Below are 16,465 nucleotides of genomic sequence, written 5' to 3'. Positions count from 1 at the left end.
CCTGGTGGCTCAGTGGTTAAGAGCATGGCTGCTAACCAAAAGGTAGGCAGTTCGAATCCAACAGCAGCTCCTTGGAAACCCTATGGGGCAGCTCTATTCTATAGAGTCACTATGAGTCGGAATCGACTCCATAGCAACTTTTTTTTTTTAATATAAATGCTAATGCGAGCATTTACAGTTCTTTAACATCAAAACACATTTATTGATTTACTCCTTGTTCCTATAAAGGGAGTGAATCTTAATGTAATGAATTTATTTATGGCCAGAGGAGGTATGATAATAATTTAGAGCTTTTCCCAAAAAATCATGACACCTTTTCTGGGATGGGCAAAATGTAGATGAGTCATTGGTTTTAAATAATAAATCATAACTTTAGCATATATCCTTCAAAGCTTACATTATACTTTCTACATTACCTTTTTTTCAGTTTTGAATTAAGATATATTTTCCAATTACATGTTATCAGTTAAAGCTGTATATGCTTTGCTAGCCCTGCAATGCTGACTAGTAGCAGGGTCGGTTAAAAAAGTTCATGTTAGAAAAGTTATTTCAGGAATCCGTGGGTTCGGCACTTAACTATCAGCTGAAAGGTTGGAGGTGGCTCAGAAGAAAGGCCTGGAAATCTACTTCTGAGAGATCAAAGAGCATTTTCCCTTTGGGGATTTTTTTTTTTTTTTTCCGTACATCAATAATTCTCTTTAATTTTAGGCTATCAAGTTCCATAACATATCAAAACTCTAGATTTATTTTTATTATGTAAGTGTGATTAGTGGTCTTTTGGAAACCACACAGTACCTGTTACTTGTTATCTGCTACCTGATAAAATGCACTGACCTCGGTTCTTGGTCGCTCAGATGAAGTAATGAAATTATCACAGACAGCTCTTGCTTTCACAGCAGTTCGGGGTCGTAAAATGGCCAGCGCAAGCTGAACCACACAAAGTGATCTTAATAGTCAAAGGGAAAACTACGACTGTTCTGTGACTTATAATTTTTTTTCTCAAAACATTACAATCTTTCTTGCTTTCAGTTATAAATGTATGGGAAATGAAAATCAGTAGTAGAATTAATATCTGTTTAGAACACTGTAATTTAAAAGTTAGCAACATTGAGAATTAATTTTTTTTAGTTATAAATCTTATCAAGAGTAGTTTGAGCAGTGCTTGCATTCCCTTCATGTAACTGATAGTGCAGAGGGAACGTCCTTTCTGTGTCTTGGCAGACTGTCACACTCCCTTCTAAGTTGGGTCAGCTTCCAAACTTATTCCAACCCCTTTTCTCAATTACATCATTGAGCTCACCTTCATGGAGTTCCTCTGGCTTCTTACGCAAAGTTTCTGCCGTGGTGGAGTGTCAACATTCCATGATCAGTTATTTCTTCTGTAATTCCATTTGCATTCTATTGGAATTTCACTTGCAGCATTATCACTTTTAATTTCTTTGCCGAAATTGCATCTCTTTGTTGGTCATTTCCTTCTTCAATTATCCACTTTTGTAAAATATCACTAGGAGACAAGGAGGCAACACAAATACACGGTTTCCTGTCTGTGTGTGAACTGGACAGCAGATGGGCAGTGACCCATCACTAGCAGACTCTGAAAGAAGTGACATGATTGGTCACCGGTCATGACGTGTGTCTGTCATTTACATCATGATTTGTGGACTGAAGAGTACCAGCTAAGTTTGTACTTCATGCAATCAAGCAGTGAACTTTGAACTGTGTTGAGGACAGGTGTTTTATTACCAAACCATGATAACTGAAATCAGTGCATGTTACTGTTTGCATTTTAATATAATAAGACTTTTTTTTCATTATTTAACATTGTCTAAGTCCCTGGGGGGAGTCCTGGTAGTGCAGTGGTTAAGAGGTTGGCTGCTAACCAAAAGACTGGCAATTTGAATTCACCAGCCATTCCTTGGAAACCCTATGGGGCGGTTCTACTCTGTCCTATAGGGTATCCACGAGTTGGAATTGACTCGACGGCAATTTTTTTTTTTTTTTTTAATGGGTTGTCCCTGCAGTAGCTTGCATGTTGCTATGATGCTGGAAGCTATGCTACCAATATTTCAAATACAATAAAACATGAGAAAGATAGAACCTATGTAAGGTGAATACCTATCAGACAAGGAAAACTCAAATATTTTACAAAATAGCAATAGAAAAGTGGTGGCTGCATCCTGTCAAAGTGGAAAGTTTGTGAGACCCAGAAAACTAAGGCAGTCCTGTCGAGTTCTGACTCTCCCAGGTTTCACTGTACTAGCAGGTTCATCCGTGGTAGACAGGTTTCAGCAGAGCTTCCAGGATAGGAAGAAAGGCCTGGCTATCTGCTTTAGAACATCAGCCAATGAAAACCTTGTGAATCACAACTGAATACTGTCCACTATAGTGCTAGAAGATGAGCCCCCTTAGTGGAAAGACACTCAAAATACACCAGGCGTGTTTCATTCTAATGTACATGGTGTCACCATGAATCAGAGCCAACTCAGTGGCAATTAACAGCAAGTTTCTAGGCAATTAACAGCAAGTTTCTATTATGTATAGGACATACTTCACATGTATAAAAGTCATAATGTGACTAATGGTTTCAAAGAAAATTTATACTGAAAGGAAAATAGTTAACAATACATTTTTTTTCCTTCAAACCACAGATTTTAGCAAGCTTTACAACAACTATTCCAATAAATATTATGAATACCAGAGCAAAGCACTGGTCTCATTTCCTCAGTCACTTCTTTGGGACACTAAGAGAAATTTAATGTGCAAGCTAGATTTAAAAACTGGAAATAGAGTTTATGATCTACTGTCCTAACGTATTTCATTCTGTTTCTCAGATTAAAGTTAGAATTCTCAAGAGATTGCTAGGAGAAAGAGAACAACTAAGTTTTCCAAGTTCTGTTGGTGTCGGGAAATTTAGTAAATTGTGAAATCAGAATCACATTCAATCTGGAATAAATAAATTAATATTTCTTTATTGGTTGGACATGGTGTGTATAAAAATAGAAGCAAATTTCCAGATCAATTAAGGTGTAAATGTATTAATTATACTCACCGACAGAATTTAAAATCTAAACTGACACAAAAAAAAGGATCTAAATTGTGTATCTAAAACATCAAAATCTAAGGACAGTTGTAGTGGTATCTTATTTACTGGAGTACGACTACAGCAACATTCTATAGTCTCACACGGTGCAGAAAGAAGTCGATTGCCTGAACCCTGCTATTGCTGCTGATGGCTTGTGTTCATGCACGAAAAAGCCAGATGTCAAGGAACAATGTTGTTCCTCTGTTTATTAGTTCGTTTGTCCACTCATTTATTCACATGTTCACTCATTCCTTTAGTAAATAGTACTAATATTAATATCACATGTGCTAAATCCTGGGGCTACAATGATGAACTGCAAAACCCTAATTCTTGCCCTTATGGAGTTTATAGTCTAATGCACAGGTGGACATTTAGCAAGTAAGCAGGTAGTTGTAAATATACAACTGCTAACTTAGAAGGATGAAAAAAAAGGAACAGAATGAGTTAAGGGAATAATGAAGGGGACATATTTTAAATAAGGTGTTTAGTAAGGAATTTCTGAGAAGGTGCCTTTATCCCGAAACCTGGATGTAGGACAGAATATGCCTGTGTGCAGGCTGTGCAAGAAGAACTGAGTAAGTAAAACTACTGAGGTGAGGTTTTAATGCATCTAGTAATATGAAAGGCTAGTTCATATGAAAGGGAGAAAAATGAGGTAATATATGGAGGGAAAGAGTATGAGGGACCTGAAAATTAAGAACCTTGAAGTCATGGATTGTATTATAAGTGAAAAGGGAAGCACTTAAAGGGGTTTTAGTAGGAGAATGGTATGAACAAATTTACAATTAAGTCATTAATTTAGGTGCTTTGTATTGTGGAAGGAGAAGAGTCATGAGCACATCCATAGTAAGGAAAAAGGGAACAATTAAATGGAGAGGGATTTATGTTCACTTTGGTAAATGTTGAGTTCAACATGCCAGGGTGAACATCAGTAGGGACAGTGATACTATTTTCCATTCTATGAATTCAAAACTGGTGACCGTGACCCTGTTACCTGCTGTTTTTCTGGGTGCAGATTACATCCTAAAGTAGAGGAGGATTACTCAAGGATTATTTCCTAGAGTCCCTGGGTGGTGCAGATGGTTAATGTGCTTGGTTGCTAACCAAAGGTTAGAGGTTTGAATCTACCCAAAGTCACCTCAGAAGAAAGGCCTGGCAGTCGACATTAGAAAATCAGCCATTGAAAAACCTATGGAGCACAGTTCTACTTTGACACACATGGGGTCACCATGAAGTGGAATCAACTTGACCGAAACTGCTATTTTTGGTTATATATCAGTAACTCTACGTGAGTCATTAAATTGAATATATTCTAACTGTGCTCCGCCAATCACAGCCTACTACTAATTTTTGGTACACATCCCTGATGCTGATATGTTGGCCTTTTCTTGTATGTGCGTATGGATGTGTATTTGTGTGTGCCTATTCTCACTTCCTGCAGTTGGGTCATGTCTCTTGGTGCATAGCCCTCTCCACGGGCCATATTTTATTCCAAACCTTAGTCCCCTGAACTTTTCAATCTGTCCAGTCTTGCCAAGCTGTGCCCTAAATATTACAATCTACTTGTACTGTTGGGAGCCATTCAGACGTGCCTGGGTAAGAAATTCAACTCTTATCATTGAACCCTTGGGCAAATTTTCCAGTTCTTTCCCTACAGGAAAAATGAATGTTAACCTTGCCTATTTACCCCTCCCTCCCCCCTTTTTTAAGATCAGTTTCCTTTTTCTCTTTATCTCTCTAAACCCTCCTAGGTGATCTTATTCTTTTTTTTTTTAGCTTTAAATGTCCCATAAATACAGAGATTTCTCAAATTTGTTTCTGCAGCTAAGATAATTCTAAGCACCAGATTCATGTGTCTTACTTGACATATCCTCATAAATGCCTATACCAAAAACCAAACCAAACCCATTGCCATCAAATCGATTTGGACTCAAGGCAACCCTACAAACCCTACAAGCATCTAAAAATTCACATACTCTAATCTAATCTTGTGCTCCCTCCAGCCTCCTCTCTAAAAAAGCAACAACGTGTCCCTCCCTGATTTTTCTTTTTCAGAAGAAAAGACACCAACCCAAATCTAGCTGATCAGCAGTCGCTTCCTTTAAGTCCCACAGGAGAAAACTCAGAAAATCCTTTTGATAGTATCTTTTTTTAGAATATACCTTGAATTTTATCCACTTTTCTTCTTCTCTCATTGCTTTCCCCTTAACCCTCCACTGTGTCTTCCTCACCTTTACAATAATTTACTAAGTGGTTTACTTGATTACACTTAATTTGCTGTTGCTTTCCCTCATTCTATACCAAAGAGAGTGCACCCAAGGTGCCACATCCCTAGAGGCACAAGCAATCAAACACGGCAGGATTTCTATTTCAATGTAGCACTTTTCTTTAGATGATTCAAAATTTACTCAGCACTACAATTAATTCAGGCATGAAGGAGCTACAAGGAACCAATTCATAAAAAATTAAACTAACTGGCCAGGCATCCTGTGAATATATTAATATTTTTTTTCCCTTTGAGATCATCCAATACTACTCCAAACACCTTCAACTCAAAAAAAAAGCAAGATAAAATTCTTATCATTATAGCATTTCAATTCTCTCTTAGTGCGTTTTGGGAGAAGTGATCAAGTTGAGAATTTCCATTTGCTGTGTTCCTAGTGTGTATGAAGCAACCACGATCTCTATGCAGGTAGCCAATGACCTAAAATGATGCCTTTAGTCCAGAGGCATCCTTTCCAAAGACATAAAAACCTAATTATCCACCCTTAGCTGCTAAGTCATAACCTAGACATAATAAGTATAAGCTCTAGTCATCAAAACTAAATTACTATAAATCACAGTATTAAAGACTAAATTAAAAAAAATTAAACACTAATGACTGAAGACTAGCTGAGTTGTGGAATGATATTAAGGACATCACACATGAAGAAAGCAAGAGATCATTAAAAAGACAAGAAAGAAAAAAGATCAAAATGGATGTCATAAGATGCTCTAATACTTGCTCTGGAATGTAGAGTAGCTAAAGTGAAAGGAAGAAATGATGAAATAAAAAAGCAGAACAGAAGATATCAAAGGGCAATCGGGAAGACAAAGTAAAGAATTATAATGAAATGTGCAAAGACCTGGAGTTAGAAAACCAAAAGGGAAGAACATGCTTAGCATTTCTCAAGCTGAAAGAATTGAAGAAAAAATTCAAGCCTCGAGCTGCAATATTGAAGGATTCTACTGGGAAAACTTTGAACAACACAGGAAGCATCAAAAGAAGATAAAAAGAATGCACAGAATCACTGTGGCAAAAAGAATTGTTCAACATCCATCCATTCCAAGATGTAGCATATAATCAAGAACCAGTGGTACTGAAGGACAAAGTCCAAGCTGCACTGAAAACATTGGCAAAAAACAAGGCTCCAGGAATTGACAGGCTACCAACTGAGATGTCTCAACAAACAGATCCAGAGCTGGAGGTGCTCACTCGTCTTTGCTAAGAAATTTGGAAGACAGGTCCCTGGCCAACCGACTGGAAGAGATTCGTATTTTTGCTTATTCCAAAGAAAGATAATCCAACAGAATGTGGAAATTATTGAGCAATATCATTAATATCACAGGCAAGTAAAATTTTCCTGAAGATCATTCAAAAGCCATTGCAGCAGTACATCAATAGGGAACTACAAGAAATTCAAGCTGGATTCAGAAAAGGATTTCAAACGAGGGTGTCTTAGTCATCTGATGCTGCTATAACAGAAATACCACAAATGGATGGCTTTAACAAAGAGAAACTAATTCTCTCACAGTCAGGTAGGCTAAAAGTCCAGACTCAGGGTGTCACCCCCAGGGGAAGTCTTTCTCTCTCTGTCAGCTCTGGAGCAAGGTCCTTCTCATCAATCTTCCCCTTGATTAGGAGCGTCTCTGTGTAGGAACCCCAGGTTCAAAGGACACGCTCTGCTCCTGGTGCTTCTTTCTTGGTGGTATGAGGTCCCCATGTCTCTCTGCTCACTTCTCTCTTTTATATCTCAAAAAGATTATCTTAAGACACTACCTAATCTTGTATATCTCATCAATGTAACTATCACTAATCTACCTCATTCATCATTGTGATAGGATTTACAGCACATAGAGAAATCACATAAAATGGTGGACAATCACACAATACTGGGACTCATGGCCCAGTTAAGCTGATAGATATTTTGGGGGGACACGATTCAACCCATGACAGAGGGATATCATTGCTGATGTCAGATGAATCTTAGCTGAAAGCAGAGACTACCAGAAAGATGTTTACCTGTAAATTCCAGAACACTTAATTGTGCTCATGAGGAACCTGTACATGGACCAAGAGACAGTCATTTGAACAGAACAAGGGGATACTATATGGTTTAAAGTCAGGAAAGGTGTGTATCAGGGCTGTTTCCTTTCATCATACTTATTCAATCTGTATGCTGACCAAATAATCTGAGATGCTGGGCTATGTGAAGAAGAACACAGCATCAGGATTAGTGGATGATTCATTAACAGCCTCCAATATGCAGATGACACAACCATGCTTGCTTAGAGCCAAGAGGATATGAAGCACCTACTGATGAAGATCGAAGACCACAGTCTTCAGTATGGATTGCACCTGAACATAAAGAAAACAAAAATCCTCACAACTGGACCAATAAGGAACTTTATGATAAACTGAGAAAAGATTGAAGTTGTCAAGGATTTCATTTTACCTGGATTCACAATCAACACCTACAGGAGCGGCAGCCAAAAAATCAAAGGACATATTGCATTAGGCAAATCTGTTGCAAAAGACCTCTTTAAGTGTTAAAAAGCAAAGATGTCACTTTGAGGACTAAGGCGTGTCTGACCCAAACCATGGTGTATTCAGTGGCCTCATATGCATGCAAAAGCTAGACAATGAATAAGGAAGACTGAAGAATTGATGTCTTTGAATTATAGTGTTGGTAAAGAATATTGGTCTGCCAGAGGAATGAACAAATCTGTCTTGGTAGAAGTACAGGCAGTATGTTTCCTGGAAGCAAGGATGGCAAGGCTTCATCTCGCATACTTTGGACATATTATCAGGAGGGACCAGTCCTGGAGAAGGACATGAGTCTTGTCAAAATAGAGGGTCGATGAAAAAGAGGAATACCCTTGGTGAGATGAATTGACACAGTGGCTGCAACAATGGGCTCAAGTGTAACAAGGATTGTGAGGATGACACAGGACCAGGCAGTGTTTACTTCTGTTGAACATAGGGTCGTTATGCTTTGGAAGTGACTCGACGGCACCTAACAACAACAATAAAGAATAAATTATATTTGGTTACACAACAGGATAACAGGAAACATTCTCTGGAGGTGGAAGAAACTGACATGAGTTTAAAAAAACAAATAACTTCAGAAGTCATCTTCTACCTCCAACACAATGGAGGACGTTTTGGGGAGGGTTATTTTTGCTATTATTTTAAAATATAATCTGTAGTTAATCCAACTTCTGCTTAAACTCCAGGTGATTTGGGGCTCATTACTTTTATAGTCCACAACATTTCCCAATAGGTCAAATTATTGGAAAACCTATCACTTTTTTTCCTCAACAATTTGATTTACTATCCACCCTCTTGAACCATGTTGCAATCTAGTTCCTCTTCCACACAATATCTTGAAGAGTTCTAGAAAAGCTCTTGCCCTTTGTCCGATAGGACAACTTTTCTACTCCAACCTGAATTTTCATGATTCTTTTCCATATTTCTTCGTGTGATTCTTCAACACTCTGTTCACCATTGCCTGGGTATTTATTCCTGGCTATGTATTAGTTGCTTAGGGGTGCCATAACAAATTACCATGCAATGGGTAGCTTAAAGCAGTGAAGAAAAAAAAAAATATTGTCTTACAGTTCTAGAAGCCAAAATTCCAGATTCAGGATATCGACACTGCCATGTTTCCATGGAAGTTGCTAGGGAAGGACCCTTTATTGTCTCTTCCAGTTTCTAGTAACCCCAGGTATTACTTGTTTTGTGGCAGCAACATTCCAGGCTTTGTCTCCTTCTCTTGGCTGTCTTTGCTCTGTGTCTCTCTGTCACTTCTCTTTTTTATAAGGCCACGAGTCGTATTGGATCAAGGCCCACCCTACTCCAGTATGACCTCATATTAACTAATTACACCTGCAAAGACCCTATTTCCAAATAAGGTCACATTCACAGGTACCAGGGATTAGGACCTATCTTTCTGGAGGACAAATTCCAACCCATAACAGATATTATCAAGAATTCACATCAAATTTACTTGTCTGTAGTTTCCAGATTCTTTTCATTTATTTACCCTGCATAAAAATCTGTATAATTATATTTCTTAATTTGTATAGAAACATTTCCATTCTCTCTAAATTTTCTCAGTTTCTGGAGTAAAGTTTGAAAGTTATTTCGGCACTAAATGTATTTCTTTCGATGCTAAAAATTTTAACCAATTTAAAGCATGAAAAAAATTCCTTTTTTTCTTTTTTGTCATAAAACAATATGAGTTCCAGTACCTTTTTAATGATATTCATTAGCCCTTTCCAAACTGATGATAAGTCTAGATGGATGAGAATCTGAAATCACATTAAAAAAAGAAAATCTCTCGTCAGAATCATTGTCAAAGTGCCTTTTGTCCAGCTGAAATTTAGAATATCCAGAAAACCTTTTGTTAGATTACTTCATAAAATGTCACGGTAATTTTCCCTTCATGAAAAGTACATAAGAATGCTGGAGTACTCCAAGTAAAGCTGATCCCAATACCATATAATGTTTTCTCCACCAAAACAAACATCTAATTTCATAAAATGCATAACCAAATTTCCAAGTAGTTAAATTAATCCATATGTACATAAACTCAACTGTATACCATTAACACAGAAAAAGGGAATGACTATGGGAATAGAGATCGATTTGAGTTATGACTCTTTCCCACCACCCACATCATGAAAGCTCGTGATTTATCTTCTTACATTTGTATAAGAGGTAAAGGCAGTGGCACCCCAGATGTGCTAGCTAGTAGCGAATGTTTCACATCACCGGAGAGTAATGCTACGTATTAAATCTAACCACCTCATCTTCTTGGCACGGTTGCTACATGATAGAGTTTCAACAGCTTTTTTTTTTCTTTTTTTCCTTCTTCTGCTCATTATGGAACAGATATTACAAGGGCTAAAAGGGGTCAGACATTAACTGGATGAGATCCAATTATGGGGATAACCAGAGCAGTACTCTTGGGCAAATTGCAAGCTGTACTAAAGAGATCACATGACTACACATTAAGAAGCATGCAAAATTTTCACTTTTTTCCAAGATAATTGAATATACGTATGTCAATAAAATTATGATTAAAGAACCTACTCAATCAGATGTAGATACCAAGTGGCTAGAATTCCTAGAGAAAGATATTTCTGCCATTTAAAAAAATCTGATATTCCATACTGGCTAGTAAGATTCTTATTTAATTGCTGTAGAAATGCATTTGGGAAATTTATAACTGAGTCATTAATTTGAAAATAATTGAAGGACACTGCTTTTTGGCTTTACATCTAGGTTTAAATTTTTTTAAATTGAACTTATTATTACAAGTATTCCAGAAGAACCATCATTTCATACAAATTGTTAGACAACCTGAGTTCATAGAATGTGAATATAAAAATAGTACAAGGTTCTAGGAAATTACTAATATCTGAGTAATGAATGATATAACCTAATGTTTGTTGATATAAACATCTATCTACTTTTTATAACAGAAACCAAACATTATTTCAGTTTTTAGAATAATGTGTGGAATCCATTATTTCAAGTATAACCTTTTGGAAGTAAAATTTTATTTTTAAAAATCTCAACAAGGGATAAGTTATGCCCTACAAAACACTATTGGAATCTTACTATGTCTCCAACATTTCAGAATTTCTTTCTGGAATGTCATATTCAAATGAATAAAACAGCTAAAAATAATAATTTTTTTTTTTTTTTTTTAGTACAGATTTTATGTATAACCAAAACCAAACCCACTGCCATCCAGTCGATTCTGATTCATAGCAACCCACAGGGTTTCCAAGGCTATAAATCTTTACAGAAGCAGACTGCCACATCTTTCTCCCTGGAGTGGCTGGTGGGTTCAAGCTGCCTACCTTTTGGTTAGCAGCTGACCATTTTTAACAACTGCACCACCAGGGCTCCTAGGTTTTGTATATAAAAGAAAAGTATTATAAATACATATATATACCTATAAGGTTGCTATGAGTCGGAATCGACTCTACTGCCTCAAGTTTGGTTTTTGGGTTTTGGTCTTATAAATGATACCGAGAAGTGTCATAAAATTCACCTGCAGCATATTTCATTATAAGTATTTTTTTTAACAAGGAAATCTGAAAGTATTAGATCGCAACTCCAAAAATGCCGGAAATATCTGACGTGATAAGTGAGCACCCATAGCCAGACCCACCAAAGCACTTGAATAGAGCATCATCTCAAGATAGAACCAAGCAATCATTTGCCGTCAGGTCGACTCCAACTCACAACGAGCCCGTGTGTGTCAGAGTGGAACTGTGCTCCATATGATTTTCTATGGCTGATTTTTTGGAAGTACATCTCCAGGCCTTTCTTCCAAGTTGCCTCTGGGTGGACTTGAACCTTCAATCTTTTGGTTAGCAGCTAACGACATTAACCATTTACATTAACTAGAGATTCCATCTCCAGTTAAAAGGTTCTGGAAAAAAAAGCCAAATAACAAGTAGCCTTCTCAGGTAGCACTAGGAAATAAGAGGCCAGGCATGGGTCTGCTGGACTTGGTAACCACAGATTCATCCGACAGTAGTCAGAGAAGATAAGGAGACTTGATCACAAATGAAAATGGAGTTTTGTTAATTATTCCTGTATACCTATATTCTCCTAGGTACTGTGAGGGATTTATAAAAACTTGACTATAGGATCTTGTCCCCACAAACTATAGAGCCCAATTTAGATTCCACTGATCAACCTGAATAACTTTACATGAAAAAGGGCTTTTCTGGATGTCAAAAGTTTATCCTTCTCTTCAATGGTGCTGGCATAGGGTGGAGAGTCCATGCGCTTAGCCCTTCACTTTCAGCCGAATCACCCTGGACGCTCTGCAGCCAGATTGCCCCCACATCTGTCATTTTGGCTAAAATTAAACATGAGTAACCGGAGAACATTACAACATGTTTCTAATTAAGAGCAAAATATGAGTCTTAGACAAAAGTGGTCCCAGTTGAGCAGTGCCCTAACATGGGCCATTGTCCCCTTCCCCCCACCCTATCCCCCAGGCAGTTAAGTCATCACCTTTTAAAGTTCAGAATGAAGATCTGGGGTTAGGGTGGAGAGAGCAGCAGACCCTGATTTTTCCTACCTTCATTTTCTCTTTGTATTTCCTAACTAGAATGTTACCGGTTGAAGTTCAATTTCAGCTTTACCACTTCATATTTTAAAAACCAGGGACTTCTAAATATCTCCCCTTTTCCTTTTATTAGGATGTTCCTCCCATTCTTTTCTGGTTGTGAATTAACTTGAGTTCCCAGGGCCTCCCTTCCTTTGCCCTTTCAGATACAGATGGTTTGTTGCTGTGATGGATTAAATATACAAACGCTTCCTGGATGCTACCCAGGGGTTGCAAGAACAGCTTTGCACGGGCATGCCAACAGACAAGGGGCCCAACAGCGTCTCACATATACTAGTGTCTGTCATATCTAAAGCAGAGCCAAGAGGCTGCGTTTCAAGGCTACCACACCGAGCTCCTTCACAAGTTCTGTGGCACTACCTTCCCACTCTCTGCTTGCTATATGATAGCATTTGGTTAAGCAAAGCTTTGAGAATTTAGTGGGCAGTGTTCAAGGTAGGGATTCCCTATCTTATGGAACTAAAAAATGTAACTCTTTCGTCCTTACTGCCCATATCCTTAATAGCCCAGTGGTAGGGAATTTTCCAGAGTCCCTGTGTGGTGCAAATGGCTAACACATTCAGCTACTAACCAAAAAGTTAGTGGTTAGAGTCCACCCAGAGGTGCCTAGTAAGAAAGGCCTGGCAACCTACTTCCAAAAAATAATCAGCCATTGAAAGTCCTGTGGGGCACAATTCTACTCTGACACACATGGGGTCACCATGAATGAGAATCAATTTGACGGCAAATAGTTTAGGGAATTGTCCGTGTTTGTTGGAATTGCTCTTCCTGAAACTGGATCATTTCTTCCCTTAGTAAGTCTGCAACTTATCTCTGTCTATTGCAGACTGACCAGCACGTCTGTATGGATGGACTCCTACAAAATCCAGGATAAATTCAATACCTCCTTATTGGAGGAAGATTGGACACCTTACATGGTGGAAGACGGATTCACGCTTTCCCCTTTGACACAAAGGAACAGAGGTTTACCCTAGAAAGAGGTAGAAGCTTCACAAGTGGCTTCATCTGTCCTCTTGCTATTATAGCTTTCTTCCCTCCAGAATGTCTTGCACGTCTTTTCTCTGGAACTCAGGTGCTTCTATCATCTTTACAGCATTTAAGAGCTGCCCCACAGCTGCTGCCTCCACTTCTTGTTGTAAGCTGTCATCATTTTGCTCTTGCAAAAAGCTTCCTCTCTACCTTCTCTACTGGAGTAAACAAAAGTCAGGAGCCGTGGCAGTCTTCTGTCATTCCCTCCCTTTATCTTTCTTTTTCATCCGCTATGTTTATGTGCTTACCTCTAGTTCACCTGATAAACATACTCTATCCCATTTATTTCCACAGCTCTTACATAACTGAATACCAACGACCAGTTAATAAGGATTACTATCTTCTTTTTTCTTTATCTGGCCATTTTAACCTGACCCTTTTGCTCTACCAATTCATAGGGTGGGCTGAAATGCAACACTTTGACACCCATTGACTATGATTGTGTTTCCTTATCACAGGAAAAAGGTGAAGTCAACAAGTTCAGGCAAAGTGTACATCACAGGGAAAGCAACCCCTCATGTGGGCTTATGCGGCCAGTAGAGGTGTCCATCCAGCTTGGAGGAGTCCCAAATTTCCTTGATCTTAAATGTTTATCCTATACCAACTCCAGGGGCCATTTAATAAACATTTAAATCAATAAGTAACCCCCCACAAATTACCTATCACCTGGACCTAATGACTGAGTTCCAACTATGCAATTTCTAACCATGCCATAGTACCTGGGAACTCTCCACCTTACAGCTTCTAATCAAAAGTAGCGTTTTCCGGGGAGTTTAAGAACTCACCAACTAAAGGTTTTTGAAGAGGGCCTAGCAATGGACTATAATGCCCTTAAAGCCACCCATCCTAATAAAAAGCTTCTCCCTGCCTCAGTTTAATCCCCACATTACTATCAGATCCCTCTCTTCCTAAAAATAGATCAATGAATCTGATTTGAACGTCTCCTCTTTGAATCACACCCTTTGTAAAATGTTGTAACCTTTCCCCTTTACCTGACTTCAAACATTTCTGTCTGAAGACCTAACTCAAAGATATCTCTTCCTTGAGCACATCTCCAAAATTTTCCTGGAAAATTATGTCACTCCTTCCTCTGTGATCCCATACAAACCTATTGCCATTGAGTCAATTCTGACTCATAGAGACCCTATAGAACAAAGTAGAACTGCCTCACAGGGTTTCTGAGGCTGTAATCTGTATGTAAGCAGACTGCCACCTCTTTCTTCTGTGGAGAGAATGGTGAGTTTGAACCACCCATATTTCAGTTAGCAGCCAAGCATTTAACTACTGCACCACCAGTTGATCCCATAGGCCCCTGTTTAATTCTGGTTTAATCCCCTGTTATTACGCCATGACCTTTCTCTTTGTTTCCTCCAATGCTGGTGTCAGGCTATGTTGTTGTGTGCTGTGGAGTCAATTCTGACTTACAGTGACCCTATAACACAGAGTTGAGCTGCCCATTGGGTTTCCTAGGCTATAGTCATTATGGGAGCAGATCATCAGGTCTTTTCTCCCACAGAGCTAATGGTGAGTTTGAACTACTAACCTTTCAGTTAGCAGCAGAGAGCTTAACCCCTGCGCTACCAGGGATCCTTGCCAGGCACATACCAAAAAAAAAAAAAAAAAAAACCCAAACCCACTGCTGTTGAGTAGATTCGGACTCATAGGAACCCTATAGGACAGAATAGAACTGCCCTGTAGATTTTCCAAGGAGCTCCTGGTGGATTCCACCTGCTGACTTTTTCGTTAGCAGCTGTAGCACTTAACCACTACATCACCAAGGTTTCCTGCCAGGCGTATAGCAGGTAGTTAACAAACATTTCTTGAAATACAAAATATAAGAATGAGTTTATTTCAAGTATTGTTTTTTATTGTACCTTTTCATTAAAAAATAAATATGAGACTACAAAGAAGATTAGTTACAGGGTTGGTTTGACATTTAATTTTGCCTGAAAAGTTTTACTTAGACATATGCAATGCAGACGATTCTTTCTAGCACATAGCTAATTACTCATAAAAACAGGCAACTTGGTTATTAAAATAAACTTAAATATAAACAACACCTGGTAAGCACCTTTCTAGGGTATCAGTTTTGAAAGTCTAGCATAAAAGGGAAAACTATTCCGTGGTGGGGACTGGAGCCTGCTCTTCAGCCTGGTGGAGCCAACTGAGCTCTTGTGTTCTCAGCTCTGTGTCAGTGAGGTCACATCAGTCCCAGAAAGAGCATTCATTACATCAGGGAAATCAGCAAATGCTACAAATCAGGGCTTTCCCCGGCCCCTGGGAGCCAGAGAAGCACTCACCAGTGCTCCTCTGAAACACCCCTTTTGAAAAAATCATCCCACATCTGTGGTTTGTAATCAAAACCTCCACTGTCATCCTCGTTTAGAAAATTCTTAAGCTTCTCCTCAGATTTTGTAAAAGGCGTGTGCTTGCTTTTTGCTCTCAGGCATGTGTTTGCATAGCAGTATACCTCATGGCAACGCTGACTTATCTTTGGGGGCTGTTTTAACAACCACTTGACCAATTAAGCTGCACAGTTGTTTCAGTCTGGTTGATCAAATGACTCCCAATTTCAAAGTCAGTATTTTAAACCTTTATTATGTGAAAATATGGTGCACAAGATACAAATAACACTGTACACGAAAGTTAACAGTTACTTATAAGTATGAATAAATGGTTTAAATAAAAGATGAAGTTACGTGACTTTTCTATTATTTTCAACTTGTTTTAATTTTTCCTTAATACTGCAAAGCCTAAACTTAGTAAAAATAGAAATCACCTGTAGAGATAGTCCCTGATTTACAACATATTTCGGTTACCACCAACAGCACTTGACTATTCTCCTTTTGTGCATCGTTCAAACTCTGTAACAACATACTACAACTGAATTGCACACGCCGCAAACAGCTGTTAGGACTCCAACTTCAGTGTTGTA

This window comes from Elephas maximus, chromosome 18 (assembly GCF_024166365.1).
Source record: "Elephas maximus indicus isolate mEleMax1 chromosome 18, mEleMax1 primary haplotype, whole genome shotgun sequence".
Lineage (NCBI taxonomy): Eukaryota > Metazoa > Chordata > Mammalia > Proboscidea > Elephantidae > Elephas > Elephas maximus.
The sequence above is the reverse complement of the archived record's forward strand: the minus strand, read 5'-3'. Positions refer to the sequence as shown.